At 39.1% G+C, this 27,454-nt stretch overlaps 1 protein-coding gene across 11 annotated transcripts in view; it reads left to right on the forward strand.

Annotated features, from left to right (window-relative positions):
* LOC143666354 (uncharacterized) overlaps positions 1 to 27,454 on the forward strand; it is a 209,526-nt gene that overhangs the window by 60,031 nt on the left and 122,041 nt on the right. The window contains exon 3 of one of the 11 annotated variants that reach the window (XR_013167552.1): positions 13,680 to 13,809. The exons of 9 other annotated variants lie outside the window; for them this stretch is intronic. The gene's annotated coding sequence lies outside the window, so the exon portion shown is untranslated. Of the gene's footprint in view, positions 1 to 237; positions 281 to 13,679; positions 13,810 to 27,454 lie in introns of those variants that run through there. One more of the 11 variants, XR_013167556.1, reaches the window with a different exon arrangement.

Raw genomic sequence — 27,454 nt, forward strand, 5'->3', positions numbered from 1 at the left:
GAAGGAAAACCCACAGTAAAAATATGAATTATTCCTCAAAACCATTAGACTACTATTTCCTCAAGTGTTAATCAGTACAGAGATTAGACAGTTCTGCTTAGCTGTTTGTGGGCTATACATTGGCATGGCCAAGAGTGTGCTGACCTGAAAGAAAAATAGTTTGGAAGTAAGGAGAGCTGGGTTATACTGGGTTCTGAGTAAGATAGTTTCTTTCTATCTTTGAATTCTCCTGAGAAGATGGATTCAGAAACCTATAAAGAATGTCCTAGTGGCTGTAGAAAAAGAAAACGAATGATCTGGAGAGTGGCTCAGGTAAGGGCTTCTCTGGTATGTGTTCTTTAATTTTTCATCCTGTTGAGATGTTCTCCTTATACACATAAGATCTGAGTAGGAAATATCCAAGTAGAGGCTTTGCCCATGTGCCTTGGAAGCTAGGAAAAACCAGCTGAAGATCCATTTCTCTGTCATGAAATTCCAGTAGGAAAACTCAGTGGAAGGAGGGTACAGGACAGCCTCTCTTTGAGGCATCTGGAGAGATTAACAACAGAAAGCCTTGAGCTAGGTTTCCCTTACTTGGACTTTATTATGCTATTCTCATCAAATGCATATCCACTGTGACATTAGCAGCATTATTCTTTGTGGACACTCTCCTAAACTAGCCAGGGTATGGCAATGAGTAAGGAAAGATTTGGGAGCTTAACAGGAAGACTGGTATTCACTGAGTGCCCATGGTATGACAGAGCCTGTGCTAGCTGGCCATACTGTAAGATGCTTTACTACATGCTGTTCCTTCCCTAAAACTGCCTACGTGGCATCCATTTTTCACCAGGGTGAAGGCCTAGTGCTTGTAAGGTCACTACCTGCCTATCCCCAGGCCTGGGTTTCTTTGCTTGTTTCCATTCCAATGCTTTTCACATATTAAAGCTAAGGGGTCACTTCCTGCCATACCCATAGAGACTCACAGGTGAAAGAAAAGTTCATTAGGATGCTTATGAACAGTGTGTCAGATACTATACTTTGCTTGCTGAAATGGCAGTGAATGTTCCTCCATAGAACATTGAAAATAATTTATCATTATCAATTATGCATAACATCACTTAGGCTTATTGCTTAGAATAAAAAAATAAGATTTTCACGTTGGCAACATATAAAGTTATTTAAGAATGATTCTGGAATGTATTTCAATTTATTTTTCCAGATTAACCCTTAGAACTAGCATTTAAAAACCTTGTGAATTTATTTGCCAATAAGTAAATAGAGTAGCTTCTATCATTGGACTTCCAATAAACCATTTGCTAGAGCTAAGTGAATTTGTATTACTGTTTTCTGCATTTTTTTTCCAAATTCAAGCTACCCAACTTGTGGTTTCTCTGAGAATATTGTATATCATCTTTCCATTGCTAAGTAAACATTTTGAAGAATTAATCTAGTGATTGCAATCCTCCCCGCATTTAAAATATGAGAATTAATCACCCATCACTTCTAGCCTATTAGTTGTTTATGAAAAATATTTTGTGAATGTAAATTTTAAATATACATTGATTTTCAGAATTAATGCAAAAGTTGCTGGAAACCACCCTCAAATTTGGGGTATATAATTCACCTTTATATACCTAAGGTTTAGAGTAGTACTTAGAAGCCAGGTGATAAAATGTTAGAGGTGACAATGTGGAGTGGGAGTGCATATATTTTTAAATCATGTTTTCTGGATGCACTTAAATGAATGGGTCATTGAGAACAGACATGCGTGGTGAATAGCACTTTGCATTGGGCAATGTGTGTAGTTGTAGGTCTGCAAACAGACCTCCTGGGTGTAAACCTGTCTGGTTGTAAGCTCTGGAGTCAGACCTCCTGGGTGTAAACCTCTGTAGTTGTAGATCTGCAATCAGACACCCTGGGTGTAAACCTGTATAGTTATAGGCTGTGCAGTCAGACCCCTGCATGTAAACCTGTGTAGTTGTAGATCTGAAGTCAGACTTCCTGGTGTAAACCTGTATAGTTGTAGATCTGCAGTCAGACCCCCTGGGTGTAAACCTGTATAGTTGTAGATCTGCAGTCAGACCCCTGGGTGTAACCCTGTGTGGTTTTAGATCTGCAGTCAGACCTCCTGGGTATAAACTGTGTAGTTGTAGGTCTGCAGTGAGTCCCCTGGGTGTAAACCTGTGTAGTTGTAGATCTGCAGTCAGACCTCCTGGGTGTAAACCTGTGTGGTTGTAGATCTGCAGTCAGGCCTCCTGGGTGTAAACCTGTGTAGTTGTAGATCTGCAGTCAGGCCTCCTGGGTGTAAACCTGTGTAGTTGTAGATGTGCAGTCAGACCCCCTGGGTGTAAAGCTGTGTGGTTTTAGATCTGCAGTCAGACCTCCTGGGTGTAAACTGTGTGGTTGTAGATCTGCAGTCAGGCTTCCTGGATGTAAACCTGTGTGGTTTTAGATCTGCAGTCAGACCTCCTGGGTGTAAACCTGTATAGTTGTAGATCTGCAGTCAGACCCCCTGGGTGTAAGCCTGTGTGGTTGTAGATCTGCAGTCAGACCTCTTGGATGTAAACCTCAGCTCTCCCACGTACAAGCTGCTTGATCTTGAGCAAGCTTGAGTGTTCCTTACCTTGTGAGATGGGTGGATAAGAACAGACTAATCTCACAGTGGTGTTGTGAGGATAAAATGACCAATGCAAGGAAAGTGTTTAGTTCAGCAATTAAAATATGATAGACACTCATAAATGTTTAATATTTTTATTAAGTGAAAGAATTCACCTCACATTCACTCATATCCAAAGAAACATTTCACACTACATTATCATTAAAGATCTAGAAAAAAATGACCTCTAGACTGATCCAAAAGAGTATCTTCTGTCCTTATTTGCTGGACCTCATTTCTGAAAACAAGACCATGGCAGTGAGAAGAAAGAAAAAAGGGATTAAAGCATACTTCAGGGAATAACTTACTTTTTAATTATTACTGCAATCTTCCTGCCTTCTAATGTGCATTTTAGTGTATCTGAAACTTTAAGCATGCTACAGTCTTTTGATCAGCTCAAAGTTTAATCCTTTCCATTTTACCTGGATTTGCTCTAAGAATAGATTGTCAAATTGTGAAGACAACTCAATCTTCACTAAACATGAGTGCACTGGATTTTTGTTTTGCTTTTCAAATTTCAGAGGTTCCTAACATCAAAATATCTCTATAGAATTTGCAAGAGAAAATTAAAAGTAATATTCAAAACAAAAAGAACTTATTAGAAGGAATGCAGAGGTAAGTAACAGCTCCATGTTCAGAAACAAACTATCATGCTTTTGTTTTAGATGGAAACAGTGTCATTATCTTTTTCTAAGAACCTCACACTGGACAATGAGGAAGTAAAGTACCTAAGAAAACATTTTCCTGACTAGAGAGGTCTATCTAAATAAATGTATTGCTCTCTTCCTGTCCCTCTCCACCAGACTTAAACAATGGGCACTGAGAAAGGAAATGATATCAACCCTCTATTGATAAAAATCAAACTGCACTGGAGGAAACACAGTGAAAAACAACAGAAAAAGTTACAGCTTGTAGCTTCTGTAGTTCATCATGGTAGCTTCATGAACAGTAGTCAGTTATTAAATTTAAAGCATAAATTGATTATACCTCCATAGTAACCTGAGTTTATAATATATTTTTGGCTTTAATCTAAGTATCTTTCAGCAAAGGCAAGTGGGAAAGTTAAAAGAAAAAAAACAATTTCTTTGACAGATAGAATTTATACCTTCAAATATAGTTAAATCTTAAAATTTGACTGACATTCCTGTGCCTTTCCTAGCTATCCACTCTGGAAAAATCTATTTCAGCAGAGTTTACAAAATGGTTGTGGAAAATGCCTTGAGGAACATTTATCAACTTAATGATATTGCATGAATATTTGGCAGAACTTTCAGACTATGGATAAAAGATAGTATAAAGCTTTCTAAAATATATGAAGAAAGATCCCATGCCTGTGGCACATTTGCAGTTTTAAAGTTTGACATGTTCTAATTTGATGTTTTTCTCAGGAAAGTGGTTTCTCCCATGGAAGTTCTTGTATTTGCTGAATGGGCTTCTATCTAGAAGGCCTGATTTGCCAGCTTGAAAAAAAAAGAGGTCAAATCTCTATTTAGTCTTCAAATTGTCTTGATTCTTCTCCAAACTAATTGCCCTTTTGCAAACTATTACAGGAATAAACTATTAAAAGAGTAACAGATTTTGCATATTTTGCCATTTCAAATTTCTGAGTGGAATATTAACCTTATGGAATAAATATAGGAAGCCCTCCATCATATATGAATGAAATATTAAAAATCTTTCGTGTAAGTTCTGTAAGGAAAAAGCTCTAAGTCTGGGTAGTCATACCTGTTTTTCAGATAAGACAATTATATCCTGAACTGAAAATGACTCAGTCTTGTCTTTTATAAAGGGAGGAGAAGGATGCTGCGCTAGGGATGTACATTAGAGAAGAAATAAACTCCAATCAGGAAGGAGTCCAATTGAACCAGGATTATGCATCAGGTTGAGGAAGTTGGGCTTCTTGCTTTAAGAAATTGGGAAGAATTGAAAATATAACCTAGTGAATATTTCACATGATAACTGGGAGGCATTCTAATGGATGGATTGGCAGGAGGAACAATTCAGGACAGGAGCTATGACAAGGCTATTGCGATAGGAAAGAATATGAGTCCACTTTCTGCAAGGCAACATTCTCATTTGTGGAGCAAAAGCAGTAAAATATGAGCTCACCTGCAGGGCAGCTCCAAAGCAGGTACAGCTCAGGCCTCTTCCACCTCATGTATTTTGAGTCTGGAATTTTCATGACCATCATGAAGAGAAACACATGTCTGGCATTACTCATGATTACCTTAAGTGATGATTCAAAAGCAATCAGCTGGTTCTGTTAAGTAGCGCACAATCCAGATTATGCCAGAGCTCATAGTTATTTGAATCAATAAAAGACTACCAGTTGAGATATTGCTCCTTTATGAGTGTCCAGGCTAGTCCAGTTTCAAGATCCACACTAAAGGTTGTTGGAATTAAGGATGTTTTTCCCCCCTTTGAAACTGGGCTTTTGTACAATAAAATATCAGGCAGTCAGCTTCCAGGGATCATTTCCTCAGACAAGGTTTTGGTTACAGCTTTTGAGTCTTCATATAAATAGGAGATCTTTTCCAACTCAAAATGCTAAGGGTAACTTCTGGAATTCCTTGGAGGAGCTCGACTGGTTAAGTACCCAGCTCACGTTCTGAAGAATGGTGTTCTAGTTGAAGGACGTGCCACCAGGAACCATCATTGCTGTTTGCCCGCGGTGTCGAACCTCAGAGGAAACTGAACATTTAAGAGTTCAGTACTTGCATTAATTAGGAAGATACCTAGGTGTTTCATGGGGACTTACTGGAGCAGAGCTGGAATAAATGACCCATCTCCTTGGAGAAATAATGTGAGCAGCATCTCAGATGCTCCAGAAAGCAACCCATAATTGCTGCTGCCGGACACCCACTCTCAGGTCCCCGGCAGCACTGAGCCAACCTCCCCTCAGGCTGCTCCGGCTGGACTCACAGCCAGGCATTGGGAAGCTGGTCCAGTTTTTGCCAGGGACAAAGGTAAGAGAAACAACAAGAGAAAGGTACATCAAAGTGAACTATCCATACTTGTAGCTGCGTTTCACGTACCAAGAGCTGTCAAAACAATAAATACTTGCCAGGCAACACAAAAGAAAAACTATTTTCATAACGGAATATCCATTTGATTTGGTGGAAATTACTTGCATTATCAGTAGAATTTAACCAATTTCCAGCAATATAATTTTCCTAATCACCAGAAGGGTCTTTATATGTGACTTTTGCTTTAGAGAATGGGCTCTTCAGTTAAGAGAGGAAGTTTCTACAATGTCACCAAAGATTGAGTATTCTGTCATTTTGAAAATACAGACGATGAAAAAATCTAAGGTTTCCTTAAGAAGTAAGTTGGTATCAGAGAGTTATGTAAAGAAATAGTTCTAGAGCAGCAGAAGCCTGAAGAACTTCTAAAAGAAAGTACTTTAGTGTATATTAGCTTTTATGGCAGTTGATCGTTTTAAAGGATATGCAGCTCCTAGAACTGAAAACCTTAGAGAAAACAAACGCCTTATTGGAGAGATACTGACAGTGAGGGCAAAGCTGGGGAGTGGTTTTGTCTCCTAGAAAGGCCCATAAACTAAAGTTGATAATTCTTTTCTCTCTGAAGCTACAGGAAACAAAACAGTGTAAAGATGTAGAAACCAGGCTGAGTGAACTAAGAGCTCGGAAGCCAACCAGGAGTTGTCAGGAGTGAGTTTAGCACCTTGTTTCTCATCAGCTCTGAGTGTTACTTAAAAGCTGCACCCAAATATTTAGAAAAAGCTGTCTATGAAGAGTATTTCTATCCCAACAGAATATTTGTTCTAAAGCACCACAGTACTAAAGCGGGGAGTTCATAGTGTATCTTTATCCATGAACATCTGAATTTTGTAAAAACGCTACTTGAATTAGAACAAGATTTAAACTTAACAACGGGTAAGAATCGAAATGTATTGACATTTTGACAAATATAACCTTTATGATTTTTAGAAAAAATTCTTTTGTTTTATAATAAAATCAATATAAAATGTTTGCAATGCTAATTGTTGTTTTTATTTCAACAAAGATAATGAGCGGGTGGGAAAGAAATAGAAATGACTTAAAATTAAAGCTGTAAGCTGTGTACCTGAAATGAATTGCGTACCTCTTTTCTTCTGGTAGTAGCCACCAAGCAGCTATGCCTGCAGGATTTATATAAAAAGTTGCTCAGTCTAATCAGCTCCAGGTGAAAGAAGGAGGGCCAACTAAGCCGACACTATTCTGGTCAAGCCTGAGAAATGGTAGCAGTAGCTGTTGCATTTCTCTTAAACATGAGTGTTTGAATTCCAAATTTGGTCATTTCAAGCATTTCATCAAACTGTAACTTAACCCGAGGGGTTTATCTCTTTGCTTTTAAAGGATTATACATGGAACCAAGGGCCTACAGCCATCCTGGAATAACCCGATTTGCTCAGGACATATCATTTATAACAATACCTCATTCTTTGTGGCTGCCTTTTTTTCTCTAAAGGTATCATGTTACTAACCCTCTAAGCATCTCTGTAAGGCACGCAGGAAGGCTCCCAGATGCCTAACCTACATAATGTATCTGTATTATTGTACGTCATCCGTGGTGGCTGTCTGTCTCTCTGTGCTCACTCAGCGGGCTGCATAGCCAAGGACTCCGTGGAAAGGGGAAAGACGAGAGCTCATTCCTGACAGTTGTTCAGTGGACGACAAAGCCGAGTCCCCTGAAGTTTCTAAACTGTTCACTTGGATGTAGTTTGATAGACTGTGAAGCAAAATGGCCAAATGGCCAAAGGAAGAGAAAGTATTTAGATGTTCTACATCTTAATAGAATCTAATTAAAATAAAGAAGGAAGGGAGTGTGAGGGTGGCTCAGTGGTAGAATTCTCTCCTGCCACGTGGGAGGCCCTGGTTCGATTCCCGGTCCATGCAGTCCCCCAACAAACAAACAAAACTAAAAAATTCAACAAGCTGCAATAATGGGATACTCACATGGAAAAAGAATGAAAAGTGACCCCACTACACAGCATACATAAGAATAACTAAAAAAATAAAGAGAGAAAATTTAAATAAACCTGGATGCTCTTATGTTCTAACAAAAATAATTATATAGATTTATAATATTACTCTGGATAAATGGATTTACTTGAGATAAATGTGGTATTTTTAAAGAAAAAAGCTGTCATCCTTTAGGGAAAATAGTTGAATAATTTTGGTTTCCTGTCATAAACGGTTGAATTCAGTTTGTAGGTTCAGGGACTTACACAAGTGAGGGTCTCTTAAAGGAAAAATAGTGCAAATTTCAAATACAAAAGTGGCCATTTGTAAATATATATTAAGAATTAAAAAATCACAACAAATTCCAACTTTTTTCCAAAGTTACAAATATAATAGGCACTTAAAACCAAGGAGGACTGTAATATTTTTTATTTATTTATTGTCTGAGCCTAATTTTTTCCATTGTACTCATGTTAATTTTGTAATATAATTTTCTCTGGAGTGACTAGGAAGATAATTGAGTCTTTGCTTTGGCATGGTTGGACAAGAATCTTTAGAAAAGTTTTTCTTAGCCGCACTAGTTACTGAGAATACTGAAAATGCTGCAGGATGGATGGCCCTTTGGGTCAGGCAGCATTGCAGCGATTCTTGCAAGCCACCCTTGCATTCGGGTGGTCGGCAGCTGCTTACTGTGCACAGAGGCAGCCACAGAAATGTGTCCCTCTAGACCCAAACGAACGCACTCTCGACTTAGCTTTCCTTTAGTAAGACTCCGAGCATGTTTGTGGCCATCCCGACACCACTGGACAAGTGAGGGGGTTGAACTGGAAAGAGACAGCAGACTTAACCAATCGTGGTTAAGAAAAAATCTTACCATTGCAAATTTCACAAAAACACGATGGCTTTGTGAAAATTGCTAGGGCTCTTTCCAGGAAGAAGCCTGCGTCAGTGAAGGGCTAACTCATGCTAAATCCATCTCTGCGAAATTTAACAAGCTAATAAAGCTGCAGATTTATGCAAAATTTTAGAGTAGTAATATGGATAGAAATTAAGATATATCCTGAAGGCATTTTGCTATTGCACAGTAAATATGAGTGATGTGAGTTGATTTCAATAACTTATGGAATGTAGCAACCTGAGGTAAGAATGCTCATGTTGATAATACTAGAAAACATTTTTATGAATGGACAATTCATTGTTTTAGGAGTTTAGTGGTCTCTAATAGAAGGTAAAATCTCAAATATCCGGCACTGTTCTAGACAGCATTGTCTATAGTTGTGAAACAAATGGCTGTTTATAAATAAAATGTTTGAAGGTTCAACAAGCAAAGTGAGAAATCTAAGCAACTTTATGGATATAAAAGCAATCCTAGATGGTAAAAATGTACAAACAGCGACTCTCAAAGATCAGGCAACTTAATTTGATGACTTCTGACAGAGATACCATTTACTGAGAGGTAGTCAGTTGGTCCCTATGTGAAATCCTCTTTTTGGTTGCCATTTATTAAGTAAGGGCTTCCATGAAACGAATCATATAAATGTAGCCATCTTAGCAATTTGTCCTCCTTTGAAAAATAAACTGCCATATTGTTAAATATATATTAGTAGTGTTTTTTGTATTGAATTTAAAAAAAAACAGAAGACTGGTTTGAGTTTATCCACGTGTACCAGCGTACGAGGCATCCACAGTCCAATGTGTTACCAGTAATCTCGTAGAGTCCACTGCCATGCAGTGTTAATGGCAGCACTATAAATGTCACTCCTGCAAAATAAGGTTTTGCTCATTGTTTTGTTTGACATGAATATAATCTTGAAGGTTGGTCAGCTGATTTTTTCCATAAATTCCCTTTTCATTTTGCCTAAAATATGTCCTGGATTCTAAAAGGTTATCAGTAAACACCACTCTCTTTGTCTTTTGATTGTTGCTCATTAAAAGAGCAGTGGTAACCCTGTATCTTATACAGGATTTTTTTCTGTTAAAAAAAAGAAAAAGAACAGTGAGCAAAACAGTTAAGAACTTAATTGCACGGTTTTCTCAGTGACAATTTTCTTATTTGGTTTGTTCCATAAAAGTCCATGTCTATTTATCTCTGCTTTTGCTCAGACTCTCAATATGGAGAGGGAACACCCCAGCTGTGGAGTCAGACAGAAGTAGGCCTAAATCTAGAGAGTGAGCCCATGGGCATGTTACTGTACCCTGCTTTTCTCCTGTCCTTGCACTGCAAAGGGTAAACTCTCCTTCAAAAGGTGTAAAATGAGAATGCTCTTGTACAGCGTAGTGCCTCCCATGCAGTAAGTACCAAATGAATGGATGGGTTGGTGGTTTATGTCTTCCTGGCTTTACGATAAAAGGCACCCAAGAAAGAGCATCCTATCCAAATGTACCACTTTTTTTCATGATGTGAAAGTGAAGCTTCTTCACTGTATCTCTGCAAGCACTGTGTGGTCTTTTGCAAGTGTTTCTCCTGTATAAATGCAATGCCGTATCGTCTTTCACAGAAAAAAATACTGAAGAGTTTTCTCTCTCTCCTCTTCTTATCTTTGCTTCTCTCCCCTTCCCCCTACCCCCACCTCACCCCATTTCTTCTTTGGGAAAGAAGGAAGAAGGAAAGTGAATGGAGAAGAAGTGGGGAAATACAAACTTTCCACAACTAAGAAAACAGTCAGAAGGTTTTATTTTATATTATTTACCAAGCTCTGGATTTATAATAAGGAAAAGAATGCTGTTCTTTCAGAGCTTATGTCTCCCATTAGTTGCCAGGGGCGACATAATGTCAGAGACAAACAGGAAATCGGAGGGGTGCGTGCTTGGTTCCATTGCACAAATCCTCTTTCCACGCCACGTGTTTACAAACATGCTGTGTTCTCCTGGACAAAGGCAGACACCGGCACCGCCGGCTTCAAGCTCTCCACTGTGTGTGTGAAACGGTTTCCTTTAAGAGCTCCTGCTGTCAGGTCCCAGACAAGGCAGACAGGCGCGGGGAGTGCAGGTTACTCACTCAAAACCAGCTTGGGTAGAAGGCTTAACTCTTTGGACTCATAAATATAGAGAGAGAGACATTCAAGATTAGAATTTGTTATGGAAAAGAAATTTTGGCTGAAATTACTGTAATCTGAGCAGGAAGATACTGTCATTTAATGGGAATATGTTTGTTCCTTGGCGGTCCTGCAGTTAGGCGTTAGGGAATTTAATTCCAAGTAGTCGGTTTGGTAATAAAAGACTGCTTTGTGGAATGCCTGCTGGTCCTCTGTTTATTGCTACTTACACAATGGTGAATGTGCCACATGCAACCCTGGAGGACCAATAGGGAGAGTGCTTGGGAGTTCCTTTCCTTAGGCTCCTCAAATTTAGGAGTCAAGAACCAATGACACACAAAAGTCTGCATATAGATCCAGGACAGAGGTGATGTTTTCTGTCTTCTCTTCAATATCTGGGTCTGGGAGTGGAGACGGGAAGCTGGGAGGAGAGGATGCTCCATGCACAGCCTAAGTACACTTGAAATACCTCAAAGGAAGTATTTCAGGTACAACAGAAGATAAAAATTACACACCTTCCTCTAATGCCAGCAGTTGTTCAAACTCATTTGGCTGAAGTATTTCTCTTGGAGGAGTATATTCCTTCACCGAACATTTATTGAGCGTATGTGACAGGCCAGCCACTGCCCTAGACACCAGAAACAAGCAGTGAGGAAGGCAAACAAGGTCCCTGCTCTAAAGAAACATAATTAAAGTCTAATAACTGGAGTAAAACAAATTTGGATTTTTCAGATAGCGACATCTTACTGGAAATGAATTTATCAGCTCTTTTCTTCAGAGAAGAATTTAGGAGTGGGTAGAGAGGAGAAGCTGAAGTACAGATAAAAGTTCTACAACTATCTCCCTGTATTTGAGATGTGTGTGGGGGGGTGGTATGGAAAAGGGAGATTTGAAGTCTAGAGATGAGTCCTTCCTTGTCCTTCTTATCCGGCAGAGCAAACACAGCAGTAGAAGAGGTCGACTCTGGCTTTAGTGAGAATCAGTCAAGCAGGACATTGGAAGCGATGAAATTAAGCAGATGCCTTAGGCCCATATACTCTTTGAAAAGAAATACAACTCTCATGAGAAAAACAGCAAGAAACCAATTTACTTCTCTGCTACTTCTCAAATTGACCCTTAGCGATTCTTTTATATCAGAAATCAGGGGACCAAATTGCTGACAGGGTGATGTGTTCGGGAGAAAGAAATGGTTTGTATCTATGACTTGTCTTGTACTGAAAAGAGAAAACACAGTAGAAAGCAGTAAAACAACAAATATCACAGATTCAAGCATTCACTTAGTCCCCTCTATATTCTTGCCCTTCATTCTTGTCAGTTACATGTAAGTATAAAGTGGGGAAAAATCCATTTTGTTTCTTGATGTAGAGCATAAAAGGATTGTTTGGTCTAATCATTTAAAATTGAAGATTTTTTTCCACAAAGAGGTTTAGAAACCAAATATTTACCCAAAGTGCATGTTTTAAGTAAAGAAAAAAACCTAAATTATATAAAAGATGTTTTACTGATTTCCTTTATGGCTTTAAAAAAATGGACTTAAACCTACCAAGATTTGAATTAGAGTTAAAAAACATCAATTGTCCTTTTACACTTATTTTCCATATCATGCATTTCATCACACAGGGGCTTGAATTGTTTTTTGCTTCATATTTACATTTCTTGACTGTCAAAACAAAAAATATCCATTCTAGAGATTTTAAGTTTCTCAAGTTTGGGATCATGACCTCTATTTCCTTTACATTCCCCCATCTCCTGGTACCCAGTAAGCAGAGGTCCACATTGTTAAATAAACTAAAGTGAGTTAAATGGAGTAACTTTTGTGAACTCTATAGTAGGTAGTACAATCAGCTAGATGGACAGCACTGGACGATTCCTATAATCCAAGACTTCCTATTTCACAATCTTTAATTTTTGAGATATTTCAGCCAAACATAATTACCTGAATCACATAAATATAGTCAACTAAACAGAACATATGAACCTTAAGTAATCCAGTTTGTAGGTTAGTAATCAATTCTTTAGACATATAGAAAATATGAAGTATATATATTTTCCAGCTGTTCCCTTCTTGGTATTAGAGGTTTGTACAAACATGTGTAAAAGAAAACAAGGCATCTTCATAGAATTTTAGGCTTTGACTACTAACAAATAATTTATGAGAATAAAATAAATAGAATATGAGCCAACCTTTATGTCCCAAAGAAAATGCCTTGGAGAGTTTATGAATAAAGAATACCCATCAAAGCAGAAAAACTCAAAAGAAAGCAAGTTTCACAAATTCAGTAACAATACATGTGTTTTCCGGTAGGCTTGTAATTTCTCTACAGATGTTACTTTGAAAGTCTGTGAAAGCTTGGACTTGTGCTAGAACTTAGTATGTAACACATCTTTAGTCAAATCATTGGGACTTATTTAGGGAAGGCCAGCTGGAAATTGCTTCTGGAGCCTGATCTTTACATTTTCCCAAGATGAATATATATATTTGGAGATAGGAAAGGTCTTTCGTAAGCCAAGCCACTACAGTAAAATTATGGCATAAATCACGTTGAGTATTCTCCAGTGAAGCAGTAGAATCAGCAGAATTAAGGTGACATTTTATTTCCTCTATCTGCACCTGACATTTACTGATTTTAGTTAACTTAACCTCAGCATTCTACAATATTTTTACAAAGCAGAAAAACAACTAAAGAGTCATTCAGAACCATCATTGTTATTTATGCTTCACTAAAGTATGATTTAAATTATTTTTCGTTTGGTTTAAACATTTTTATATTTAATATAAACATATTTAAATATACTAAACGTATTTATACTTGATGTTTCTCTTCATCAACGGCTTTAATGGAAAACGATGCACAGCATTTATCTTTACAGAGAGTGAGCACTCCATGCACAGATGTCCGCAGTAACTCTAATGAAGTGGACAGTATCACGTCCTTGGCAGTGGCTAACACTCATGGAAGGCCAAGGATGTTTCAAGCACAGAGCACGCATGCATTTAATTTTCACAGCTGTAAGGTATTTCCTAGGGTTATTTATATTTTACAGATAAAGGAACTGAGGCTCAGAGACGTTAATCATTGGCTGAAGTTTGTGCACTTATTCTGTGGCAGAATTTTATCACAGTTGCTTTTGATTTCTGAACCTGAGCAGAGGAATCACTATTCCAACTTGGAAGGTGAGGAAATTGGGAGTCAAAGAGAGTGATTCATCCGTCACTTTTTTTGTTTTGAGGCTAAATGCATTCATTTCCTGTGGTTTTTCTCCTATGGCTATTGACCCCAGGCTTCTTGCTTATATTTTGCTTTCCCTGAGTACAGCGTTTTTGATGGAACCCCAAATGCATGGAGTAATCTGATAGCCATGATCAGTGAAGCATTTGGAGAGAGAATGGCCCTGCTGATTGTACAGATTTTAATCTAATCAGCAAATATACTAAAGCGATTGATTTTACACTTTGGATGGATGGATAGTGACTATCTATCTCTCAATAAAACTGCTTAAAAAAAAAGAAAGAAGGAAAGTCCTGTGATCTGGCTCCCAGTTCTGGCCCTATAATTATCATTCATTTATTGAGTGCCCTTACATAAGTCGCTTACCTCTAGAACTTATTCTGTGTGTATCAGTAGTTGTCAGATCCATCTATGATGATTTCTGGAATGAGAGTTGTAATGTTTTTGAAATGTTTTCTTGAGAGACATATTGGAAATGAAACACTTTGTCAAGGAGAAAGCAAAATTATCCAGCTCTACTCTGACATCATATGTTTACAGGGTTTTTTGTTGCTTATTTTTTTTTTTTTTTTTTTTTAAGGAAAGACAGAGAGAAGGAAGGAAGGATAGAAGGAAGGAAGGAAGGAAGAAAGGGAAACATCTTTAAACATTTTCTTGTTTTTTATTGTATTCTGTTTCTCCGTTTTTGTTACATGGGCTGGGGCCGGGAATCGAACCGAGGTCCTCCGGCATAGCAGGCAAGCACTTTGCCCGCTGAGCCACCGCGGCCCGCCCCTGTTGCTTATTTTTAACGGCAATCTTAATTGACTTAATCTTGAGACCACTGTAAACTATTTAAGCATCATGGCAGAGTCACAGAGTACGTCCTTCTCTTTTGGGGTGAAGAGATGTCTCTCAGGGTCATTCTCCAGCTAATTTTTTCAAAAGTTTCCCAAATCCTAGTCTGTGGAACTCTGCCTAGGGATAGGTAATTTGGTAGGTCTGATTGGTGGAGATGGTTTTAAACAGTTTCTCTCAAAGTTTTCTAAACATAAACCATAACAAGAAATACAGTTACCTTGCAACAAACACACATAAGCACAACATGTATTTTAAGAAAAGAATACTGTCCCTTATCATAACAGATGCACTCTGATGGGGTTTTCTCTTTTATTTGACTTAGAAGATGTTGTCATAACACACTAATTTTATCTCACAACCATTTTACCTGCCTTTTGAAATGCATTACTATAAAACCTATCTTTCTATTGATATCCTCAATTAACATAGCTGATCACTCAGTGAGAAGAGAAAAGCAAGTTAACGGTGTCAACTCAATGTTGTCAGCCATGAAATAATTGGGGGGTGGATAAATTTCTCTTTCATATGAATCACTGCCTAATTATCTGATGTTTTAGTTTGCAAATTCTACCTGAATGCAATATAACAGAAATGGGTTGGCTTTTATAAAGAGAATTTATTAAGTTAAAAGTTTACAGTTCTAAGGCCATAAAAAAAGAAAGATACTGTGACTCAAGAAAGACCGATCTGGGAAGGCACATGGCTGGTGTCTGCTGGTCCTTTGGCTTCTGGCTTCAAGCAGCTTCCCAGAGGGTGTTTTATTTCTGTGTATCGAAGGATCTCTGTCTATGTTAGCTCTTTAGCAACTGTGTTTTTGCCAAGACCCACCTTGAATGGCCAGAGTCACACCCAAAATTGGGTATATCACTCCTCTATGGAGTAATCTAATCAAAAGGCCAGACATGCAGTTGAGCCAGTCAGTCTCCATGAATACACTCTAATCAGAGGTTTCTGCCCTGCAGTGTAGACTCAGGATTACAGTACACGGCTTTTCTGGGGTGCACAACACTTTCAAACCAGCAACCCGGTGACCTGAAATGTGAAAATCTTCTTGACCAGCTGTGGGGTGGTAATGCCTCCCTCTTAAATCTTCACTTATCTATCCTTTCTTATCCTTTTATGCAGACAAAGAATGCTTTGCGAATTTTACAATATTGATAATAGTTATCCTTTAATGAATACTTACTATGTAACAAGCATGGAAAGACATTTTCAACAAATCTTGTTGAGAATGCTGCAGTCATTCATTGCTCCTGACTTTTGGACCTGACTTTTCAACGTTGGGGCAAATAGGAATACATCACATTCTTTTGTGCACAGAAATCTATGTGGGCTTTAAGTTTGCAAATACAGTCCAGCTTTTCCCAACTTATACCAGGCTGACAGCATCAGTATCAAGATGGAAAAATTGACACAATTTGAATCTGGAGGTTATCTTAAAGAGAATTCATGCTAATTGCAAAAAAAAAAAAAAATCTGTCTCTCTGTATCTATCTACCTATGTATCAATATGATATGTACATATATTTACATTGAAGAGAAATGCTATAGTACATCAAGAGATGCCCAAAATATAAAGAACATTTCATATGAGAATAACTAACAATAAACTCAGATTGTTGGTACATTTATGAAAAGGTAATTCATATCTTGGAATTCTAAACTATTTTGTTTCTTAAAACAAAAATTCATAAGAGTTCTTGTTAGCTTTTAAAGAAAAAAGAGGCAGTGGGATTTAAGACTGGGAATAATAGAGAATATTTCAATACTATTCAATTTGGGCCCATCTTAGCTAATAACACCTTCAAAGGTTCCACTTGCAAATGGGTTCACATCTATAAGACCAAGGGGATGGGACCTGATTATGCCTTTTGTGGGGGATATAATTCGTTCCCTAATAACCAGGCACCATTTAAAGTAATTGTGATGGTGAGGGTCAGGTGTCAACTTGGCCAGGTGATGGTGCTCAGTTGTTTGGCCAACAAAGTACATCTAACCATTATTTCATGACTGTTTGATAAACAAGAAGCTGGTTTATTAAATCATCAATCAGTTGATTGCATCTGTGGCTGATTACATCTATGCTCAACTAAGGATATGCCTTCTGTACATGAGAGAATCAAATCAGTTGGATTTGATCCAATCAGTTGAAAACCTATAAGGGAGAAGAAAGAATTTTCACTTCTTCTTCAGTTAGCCAGCTGCTCCTGCAGAGTTCACTGAGACCCTTCATTGGAGTTGCCAGCCTCATGGCCTGCCCTATGGATTTTGAACTCCTGCATCCCCATGGTCACATGAGACACTTTTATAAATCTCATGTTTACAGATATCTGTTGTTGGTTCTGTTTCTCTAGAGAACCCTGATTAATACAGCTTGGTACTGGGAGTGTTCCTTGAGAAACAGAGTCTTAAGAGTGCTTTTTATACAATTGGGTTTCTACTCTGATTAGATTCGAAGTCACTAATGACTATTTCCAATAATCAAGACGGCACTGACAGTCCGTGGTGTGAGTTGACAATAGAGATATGCACAATATCAACATTTGATTCTCCTAATCATACTATTATGAGACAAGGCTCTGGGTGACAGTGTTTTTGACACCTTAACAGAGTTTTGTGGAAGTAAGAGGTATAATATGTTGGCTGGTTGTTCTTATATATGTTGGAAACAGAAATGGAAGAAAGGGCTTTAAATTTACCACTTAAATGCTATATAAAAGATGTAAAAGCTTCTGTGCACCCTGAAAGAAAATCTTATTTCCTGTTGTTGCAGACTTGAGATATCTGAAAACCAGACCCAGAGTCTCATTGTGCAAGTCGATTTACAATGTAAACTAAATTCCTAACCTTGCGTGGTGTCTGCTCTTAAAGTAAGGGCTTTGATTGGGAAAGAATGGGATCCTGAAACCTGGGACGGGGACATATGGGTTGATAATGATGGCACTGGGGACGTGGAAACCCCACATTCTTCTGAGACTTTGCTAGATAGATATGTATCTAGCAAACAGCCACTGAATTTCCAGCCTGCCCTGAGGAAACAAATTCCAACCCTCCAGAGTGCCCTAAGGAAACAGCTTCCCAGCCTGTCACCCTGAGGAATCTGCCATCCAAACTGTAAATCTGTAACCACCTCTCCAGGGGAAATAACCTTCACTTCTCTGTCTGGAGAGATTAATCTTGTTTCCCCAGATGAAACTGCAATGGAATGCCCTGAAGTAAATAGCTTAAAAGACATTTCTAATTATTTTCCTGACCCACCCCAACTACCCCTCCTTTCTTCAAGAACTGTAACTAGATTAAAGTCCCACCAGACCCTGAAAGGTGAGGTACAATGTGTTTCCCATGAGGAGGTAGGCTATACTTCAAAAGAACTGCATGAGTTTTCCTATTTATATAGATAGACATCAGAGGAATATGTGTGGGATTGGATATTAAGGGTGTGAGATAATGGTGTAAGGAATATAAAGTTGAATCAAGATGAATTTATTGATATGCACCACGAAGCAGAGATTCTGCATTAAGTATTGTAGCTCAAGGGGTTAGAAAAGGCATCAACAATTTGCTTGTATGGCTGGCTGAAACATGGATCAAAAGGTGGCCAACATTACCTGAGGTTAAAATGCCAGAATTGCCCTGGTATAATGTAGATGAGGGGATCCAAAAGCATAGAGAGATTGGAATGTTAGAGTGGATTTATCATGGAAGATATGTTCAAACACCCCAGGAATGTTCAGAGAACACACCTTTTACTGGTACTTTGAGGAGTAAATTTGTAAGACTAGCTGCATCATCCTTGAAGAGCTCTGTAATTGTCCTTCTCTGTAGGTCAGACATTACTTTGTGAACTGGTCACTGAGTTGGAATCCTTAAACATGATAGGAATGATTGGATCTTGAGTTGGCAGAAGCCATGTGGCAACAGTTAGTCACCATAGACAAGATGGACATGGCTACCATATTGGACAACAGACTCAAAGCAGCAGCCAAAACAATCTGACTCACAGAGACTTAGGGTAGGCTAGTAGATCATTGTTTATCTAGAAGTAAAATAGGTGGGCAGTCTGTTCAATTCCTGTTTGGGCTATATAAGCAGAAGAGTTCTAGGTCAAGTGAACAAAAGTTTAAATTTAATTGAGAAAATGGAGTCACAGCACCTTAATCAATTCCCAGACCTGAGCCAGTATACAGAACCAGAGCCCCTTGAATGAGGGTGGGTACCCTTGGGGAAAAACCATGTTTACACTGCTAAAAATTTACACTGTCAACTTTGCTCTCAGTCTTCCCAAAGGAGACCTATAACTTTTTTTTACAAGGGTAACTATTCACTGAGGAAAAGTAAATGATCAGATATTTTGTAGATTGCTAGATACTGATGCAGAAGTGACACTAATTCTAGGAGACACAAAACATCACTCTGGTCCACCAAATTTGGGCCTCAAGGAGGTAAGGTGATCAATGCTAGCTAGATTCTTCTTGCAGTGGGTTGAGTGGGTCTGCAGACCTATTCTGTAGTTATTTTCCCCAGCTCTAGAATGTATAGTTGGAGTCAAAATACTCAGCAAATGGTAGAATCTGCACTTTGGTTTCCTGTCTCATGGAGTAAGAGCTATTATGGTAGGAAAAGCTAAGTGGAAGCCACTAGAACTATCCCTCTCAAGCAAAATAGCAAATCAGAAGCAACACTGGATTCCTGGAGGAATTGCAGAGATTAGTGCCACTGTTAAGGACTTGAAGGATGCAGAGATGGTGCTTGCCACCACATCCCCATTCAACTTTTCTATTTGTCTGTGCAGAAAACAGATGAGTTTAAGAAGATGTCAGTGGATTATCAGAAACTTAACCAGTGGTGACCCCAATTGCAGCTGCTGTTCCAGATGTGGTAACCTTGCTTGAGAAAATCAACTCATCCCTTGGTAGCTGGTATACGGTGATTGATCTAGCAAATGCTTTCATTTTTTTCTCAATAGCTATTTATAAGAACCATTAGAAATCATTTCCTTTCAGCTGATAAGGCCAGCAGTATACCTTCACAACCTCAGGGGTATAAGAACAGTCCACCCTATGTTGTAATCTTGTCTGCAGGGAACTTGGTCATTTTCCCCTCCCACAAGACATCACATTGGTCCATTATATTGATAATATCATGTTGATTGGACCTAGTTGGCAAGAAGTAGCAACTTTTCTAGACTTATTGGAAAGACAGTGTATGTCATGGGATGGGAGATAAATTCAGCAAAAACACAGGGGCCTTCCTCCTCAACGAAATTTCTAGGTGTTCAGGGGTGTGGGGTATTTCAACATATTTCTTCTAAGGTAAAGGATAAGCTGTTGCATCTAGTCCCTACAAAAAAGAGGTTCAACACTTAGTTGCCTCTATAGTTTTGGAGACAACATATTCCTCATTTGGGTGTGCTTCAATGACCCATTTATTGAGTGACCAGAAATGGCTACTTTAAGTGTGGACTGATACAAGAGGAGGCAGTGTGACAGGTTCAGGCTGCTGTGCAAGCTGCTCTGCCACTTTGGTCATATGATCCAGCAGACCCAATGGTGCTGGAAGTGTCGGTCACAAATAGGAATACTGTCTGGAGCCTTTCACAGGTCCCTGCAGGAGAACTGTAATGCAAGCCCTCAGGATTTTGGAGTAAAGCCTTACCATCTGTGCTGGTTTGAAAGGAAATATGCTCCCTAAGAAAAGTCATGTTTTCATCAAAATATCATTTTGTAAAGGTAGAATAATCTCTATCAATACTGTATGTTTGAAACTGTAATGAGATCATCTCCCTGGATGATGTGATTTAGTCAAGAATGGTTGTTAAACTGGATTAGTGGACGATCATGTTTCCACCCATTTGGGTGGGTCTTGACTGGTTTATTGGAGTCCTACAAAAGAAGAAATATTTTGGAGAATGAGAGATTCAGAGAGAACAGAGAATCCTGCAGCACCACGAAGCAGAGAGTCCACCAGCCAGCAACCTTTGGAGATGAAGAGGGAAAATGCCTCCTGGGGAGCTTCATGAAACCGGAAGCCAGGAAAGAAAGCTAGCAGATGATGCCGTATTTGCCATGTGCCCTTCCAGCTGAGAGAGAAGCCCTGACTGTGTTCACCATGTGCCTTCTCACTTGAGAGAGAAACCCTGAACTTCATTGGCCTTCTTGAACCAAGGTATCTTTCCCTGGATGCTTTTGATTGGACATTTCTATTGACTTGTTTTAATTGGTACATTTTCTTGGCCTTAGAACTGTAAACTAGCAACTTATTAAATTCCCCTTGTTAAAAGCCATTCCATTTCTGGTATATTGCATTCCAATAGCTAGCAAACTAGAACACCATCCTCTGCAGATAACTATTCTCCTTTTGAAAAACAGCTTTTGACCTGCTACTGGGCCTTAGTAGAGGCTGAGTGCCAAACCATGGGCCTGCAGGTTACCAAGAAATCTCAGATGCCTATCATGAACTGAGTGTTCTGACCCACCAAGCCTTAAAGTTGGGCATGCACAGCAGCACTCCATCCTAAAATGGAAATGGTATATAAGAGCTCAAGTTCTTACATATTTAATGGTATATAAGGGCTCAAGCAAATCCTGAAAGCACAAGTAAATTACATGTAGAACTGGTCAAAATATAAATGTCCCCCCTCTCCTGCCACATTGCCTTCTCTTTCCCAGCCCAGAGTTATGGCCTCTTGAGGAGTTTCTTACAATCAGTTGACTGAGGAAAAGAAAACTCAGGCCTGGTTCACAGATAGTTCTCAAGATAATGCAAGTACCACCTGGAAATGGATAGCTGCAGCACCACAACCCCATTCTGGGATTTCCCAGAAGGACAGTAGTGAGACGAAATCCTCCTAATGGGTGGAACTTCAAACAGTGCACCTGGTAGTTCATTTTGCTTGGAAGAACTTGCCAGAGGTGCTTTTGTATACTGGCCTGTGAGCTGTTGCGAAAGGTTTGACTGGATGGTCAGGGACTTGTAAGGAGCCATGATTTAAAAATTGGTGACAAAAAGATCTGGAGAAGAAGTATCTAGATAGACCTTTCTTATTGGGCAAAAACCATGAAGATACTTGTATCTCATGTAAATGTTCACCAGAGGATGATTTCAGGAAAGGAAGGTTTAAATAATTAAGTTGATAAGATGACCCATTTGCGGCTACAAGTTATCCTCTTTCTGTAACCTCTCCTACCATTGCCCAATGGGCTCATGAACAAAGTGGGCATGGTGGTAGGGATGGAAGTTATATATGGGCTCAGCTACATAGACTTCCATTCACCAAGGCTGACCTTGCTGTGGCTACTGCTGAGTGTCCAATCTGCCAGCCACAGAGACCTACATTCAGTCCCTGATACGGCACCATTCCTTGAGGTGTTCAGCCTTACCTGGTTAATTATATTGGACCACTTCCTTCATGAAATGGCAGCAGTTTGTTCTATCTGGAATAGACATGTTGTCTGGACATGGGTTTGCCGTCCTTGCTGCAATTCTTCCACCAAAACTATCATCCAAGAGCTTATAGAATGCCTTGTCTACTGTCATGGTATACAACACAGCATTGCTTCTGGTCAAGGAACCATTTCACAGCAAATGAAGTGTGGGAATGGACACATGCTTATGGAATTCAATGGTTTTACCATCTTCTCCATCATCCCAAGGCCCCTGGATTGATAGAATGGTGGAATGGCCTTTTGAAGACCCAATTACAGCAGCAAGGTGGCAATACCTTGCAGGGCTGGGGTGATGTTCTCCAGGAGGCTGTGTATGCTCTGAATCAGCTTCCACTCTATGGTGCTGTTTCTCCCATGGCCAGTATTCACAGGTCCAGGAATCAAGAGGTAGAAATGGGGGTGGCACAGCTCACTATCAGCCTTAGTGTTCAACTAGAAAAATATTTAAAATTCCTGTCCCTGAAATCTTAAGCTCTGCTGATCTACAGGTTTTAGTTCCAAAAGGAATGCTCCTACCAGGAGACCCAACAATGATTCCATTGAACTGGAAGTTAAGACTGCCACTTGACCATGTTGGCTTCTCATGCCTTTGAATCAACAGCAAGGAAAGGAATTACTGTTCTGGGTAAGGTTACTGATTCTGACTATCAAGGGGAAATAGACTGCAGCTACACAGTGGAGGTAAAGAAATGTTTTCCTGGAATAAAGGACTTCCCCTGAGGTGTCTCTTAGTAGTACCATGCCCTGTAATTAATGTCAATGGAAAACTGCAACACCCAGTCCAGGCAGCACTACCAATGTAGTGGGTTTGGGTCAGGAATGAAGGTTTGGGTCACCACACTCGGCAAAGAACCACAACCAGCTGAAGTGCTTTCTGGTGGTAAAGGGAACAGTGAATGGGTCATGGAAGAATGTAGTGATAAATATGAGCTATGAGCATGTGCCAGCTACAAAAACAAGGGCCATTATGGTATGAATATTTCCTCTGTGTTTTGTTATGAGTATATTTGTATTTGTACATAAGGCAAATATCTTGTTTCTATTCTAGTCATGTGACATAAGTTGTATTGTTCATGTTATAATATTTAAGTTATAGGATATCAAGTTGAAGAGTTAATTTTACCTATGGAATTGCACCCTGTTCTGGAGAGATTTAGTGTGTTTCTGGTTGTATGCAGGGCTGTCATATAACACATGTCTGTTATTGTGTTCTATTTGGAGATTACTTATGGTTTAAGATGATATGTATAGCTGCCAGGATGACAAGGGATGGATTGCAATGGTTGAGTTCTGTTGTCAACTTGACCAGGTAATTGCATCCAGTCATCTGGTGAAGCAAGCACTGGTCTATAACTGAAAGAATATTTCATGATTGGTTGATAAACTAGAAGGCTGTTTTATTAAATCATCGCTCAGTTGATTGCCAACTGTGGCTGATGACATTTATAATAGACTAAGTTTGTGTCTTCTGCAAATGAGACAATTAAATCAGTTGGATTTGGTTCAATCAATTGAATATTTTCAAAGAAGAGGGCATTTTCTCTTCTTCAGCTGGCCAGCCTCTCCTTTAGAATTCATTGAGACCTTTCATTGGAGTTGCCAACCTTGCAGCCCTCCCTACAAATTTTGGACTCATGCATCCCCATGGTTGTGTGAAATACTTTTTAAAATCTCATATTTACAGATATATCCTGTTGGCTCTATTTCTCTAAAGAACTCTGATTAATACCATAATTTACATGCATATTTCATTTAATAGATGCACAGGGACAGTATCGTAACATAGTGATGGTAGGATTAGAATAGCAGTTAAGCTTGGATTTTAGAATCTTGCTGAACTTGGCTTGAATCTATGCTGGGTTACCAGCTACTATTTAAATTTGGGGAACTATTTAATTTCTCTGAGCTTCAATTTTTTCCTTACTTTAGAAGCAATGCTGGAGGATTGTGGGAAGATGACAGTTTAGGGAGCTCCAATACTCAGTCCTTCCACCCAAACAACTATTAAACAGGCATGGACTATCTGAAACAACCAACTTCAAATTCCAGAGACCAGAAGAGTACTGTACAGCATTCAGAGAAGAATGGAAGAAAGAGACTGATTAACCACAGCAAAGAATAGTAAACTGCTCTCTCCGTGGTGCCTACTCTCCATGGTCCCCCACTCTCTTGGCAGGTCACCTTGGGCTCTAATTTGTTGGCATACAGCTGTTTATAGTATCGTCTTATGATACCTTTTTATTTCTATGTGGTTATTAGTGATCTTCCTTTCCACCCTAATTTCTGGTTTTACTTGTGTTTTCTTCTTTTTTTTCTTTGTCGATCTAGTTAAGGGTTTGTCAATTTTATTGATATTTTAAATAACACACATTCAGTTTTGTTAAGTCTATACTCCTTTAATTCTCAAGATCATTGATTTCTGTGCTAATCTTTGATATTTCTTTACTTTCACTTGCTTTTGGGTTAGTTTTCTTTTCTTTTTCTTGTTCCTCTGGGTATGTAGTTAGGTCTTTGATTTTAACTCTTTCTTTATTTTAATGTGTGTGCTTAGGGCTTTAACCTTCTCTCTTAACCCTGCCTTCACTGTATCCCATAAATTTTAACTTTCATTCATGTCAAGATATTTAAAACCCTTGTTTTAAAATGCCAAAGAATTTGGCAAAAGCAACTACTGGTACTGGATGAAAGGCAGCATTTAAAAGTGGTGAGCTGGAGTACTTAGCTGAGGATATTTCCAAGCTCAGAGTGGAAAATACAGCCTGGTTGCTCCTTGCAGTTTATAGTAAAATGTTACAGGAAAGAGATAAGTTGAGAACTGAACTCTTAGGTACAAAGAAAACAGAAATGGATGGTCTGGAAAATTCCAGGCTTCCAGAAAACAAGACCTTGGAAGCTTTTGTCCCACATGAGGATTTAACCAAACATGGAACCAGTCAGCAATTACAGGACAAACTAAGATTGGAGATAGAGTTATGCAGAAAGGATTTGTGGAAAGTCCTGTGGTCTGATAGATATGGTCCCTGAAAACTGCATACAAAACTGACAAGAATGTTGAACAATTTGTATAAATGGAGCCATTGCTACTAAAAGGGACATAAAAAATGGACAAATTGTAGGGAAAATGACTTCAGAAGCAGAACCATAGAAGCTAAGGTCTGGAGCAAATGCAATTTCAGGCCAGGAGAGCAGACCAGCCCATCCACACAGAGAAGGTGAGCTAGCCCCTGGAAGCAGAAGGCAGACCTTCCACTTCATTGCTCAGGAAGCGTTTCAGTGTCCCAGATCTCAGAGAGAATGGACCACACAAGCCAGGGATTGAATAGAGCCTGGCAACTGCCCATTGTTTTGAGGGTTTGAGTGTGTGCCCTGGAGATGGCCCCAATGCTTAGAGAAGATGGGACTGAGAAAAAGATGATCCCTTCAATGATCCCTAGTGCTGCAGCCCTCAACCCAATATTTGTAGAGAACAGGGCTACTGTATAGAGCCTTGGAAAGGGTGAGACTGCTGCTTTTCTAAAGGCCCAATGATAAATGAGTCTCAGATTTTGAAATCCAATGGCATTTGCCCTGCAGGTTTTGGAACTGTTTAGGTCTGGTGACCCCTTGTATTCATTTGTTAAGCTGACAGAATGCAATATACCAGAAATGGGATGGCTTTTAAAAATGGAATTTATTAAGTTGCAAGTTTATAGTTCTAAGGCCATAAATATGTCCAATCTAAAGAATCCAGAGAAAGATACCTTGGCTCAAGGAAGGCTGATCTGGGAAAGCACATGGCTGGCATCTGCTGGTCCTTGTTCCTAGTTCATTGCTTCCAGCTTCTGATGTCAGTGGTTTCTTCTCTAAGCATCTGTGTGCTTTCACTTAGTCCCTCCAGGACACAACTCTGGTTTCTGGCTTGCTTAGCATTGCATGGGAAGGCACATGACAATGTCTGCTCGGCTTTCTGCCTGTGTCTAGGCATCTCTCTTTGTTGGCACTCCAAGCATCTCCAAGCATCCATGTCTCTGTTAGCCCTGAAACAACTGCTCTCCAAGTGTCTGCATCTGAGGTTTCTCTGGAATGTTCCCCCTTTTAAAGGATTCTAGTGAACTAATCAAGACCCACCTTGAATAGGTGGGGTCACATCTCCATCTAATCAAAAGGGCACACCCACAGTGAGCAAGATTTATCTTTGTAGAGATAATCTAATAAAAAACAGTTTCCACATTGGAATATTAAATCAGGATTAAAAGAAATGGCTCCTCTCATAAGAATATATCAGGATTTAAAAAGTGGCTTTTCTGGGGTACACAATACTTTCAAACTGGCACACCCCTGTTTTCCTTCCAATTTCTGCCCATGGCAATGGGAGCACGTCTCCTTTGATGGCTTCTCCTTTGTTTAAGTCTTTTGATAGAATGAATGTATTTTATATATAGAAAAAACATGTCTTTTTGCCGTCCAGAGGGTGGAATGTACTAGTATATTGAAACTGTGCTGTACCCCAGAAAAGCCATGTCTTTTTCCTAATTCACTCTTGTGGGGCCAGATCAACTTTTGATTACATTATTTCCATGGAGATTGACCTACTCAATTGCAGCTATGAGATTTTGATTTAATTACTTCCATAGAGATGTGAAACACCCAAATATTGGGTGTGGCCTTTTGATTAGATGGAGATGTGACCCCACCCGTTTAACATGGGTCTTGATTAATTTACTGGAGTCCTTTAAAAGGGGGAAATGTTTGGGTGAAACCTCACACCCAATATTTTGGAGATTCTTGGAGTGCTAACAGAAATAGCAGACCCTTTGACATGGACGTTTGGAGATGCAGAGTCCAACAGATGTTGCCACGTGCCTCCCCATAGTGGCTGCACCATTATACATGTTTCTGTATATATATTTAAATACTCTCCTACAAGTTCCCCTAAGCTTTACAGTATGCAACCTGCATCTATAACTTACTAAGAAGATTTCAACTTAGCTTCTATAGCATCTGTGTTCACTGCTCCCGTATTCTTCCATTCCCTTTCTTTATGTTTTTGTCCTACTTTACCACTTTATAGTTGGCATGTCCTATATCAGGAAATATGTCTTTTTATGCTTAATTGTATTCTGATTCTTATATGAATTAGAAGTAGAGTTGTATATTGAGCATAGGGTAATATTAGTTTTCATTTATCTTTTTAGTTACGTTTACTAATAATCTCCATTTCTTCATACTATTCCAAGCCACTCTTTCCTGTCTTTTCCTTTCAATTTACAGAACTCCTTTTAGTAATTCTTATAGGCAGATCTCTTATTAATGAATTCTCTAAGTT

The sequence above is a fragment of the Tamandua tetradactyla genome, chromosome 22 (assembly GCF_023851605.1).
Source record: "Tamandua tetradactyla isolate mTamTet1 chromosome 22, mTamTet1.pri, whole genome shotgun sequence".
Taxonomy (NCBI): Eukaryota; Metazoa; Chordata; class Mammalia; order Pilosa; family Myrmecophagidae; genus Tamandua; species Tamandua tetradactyla.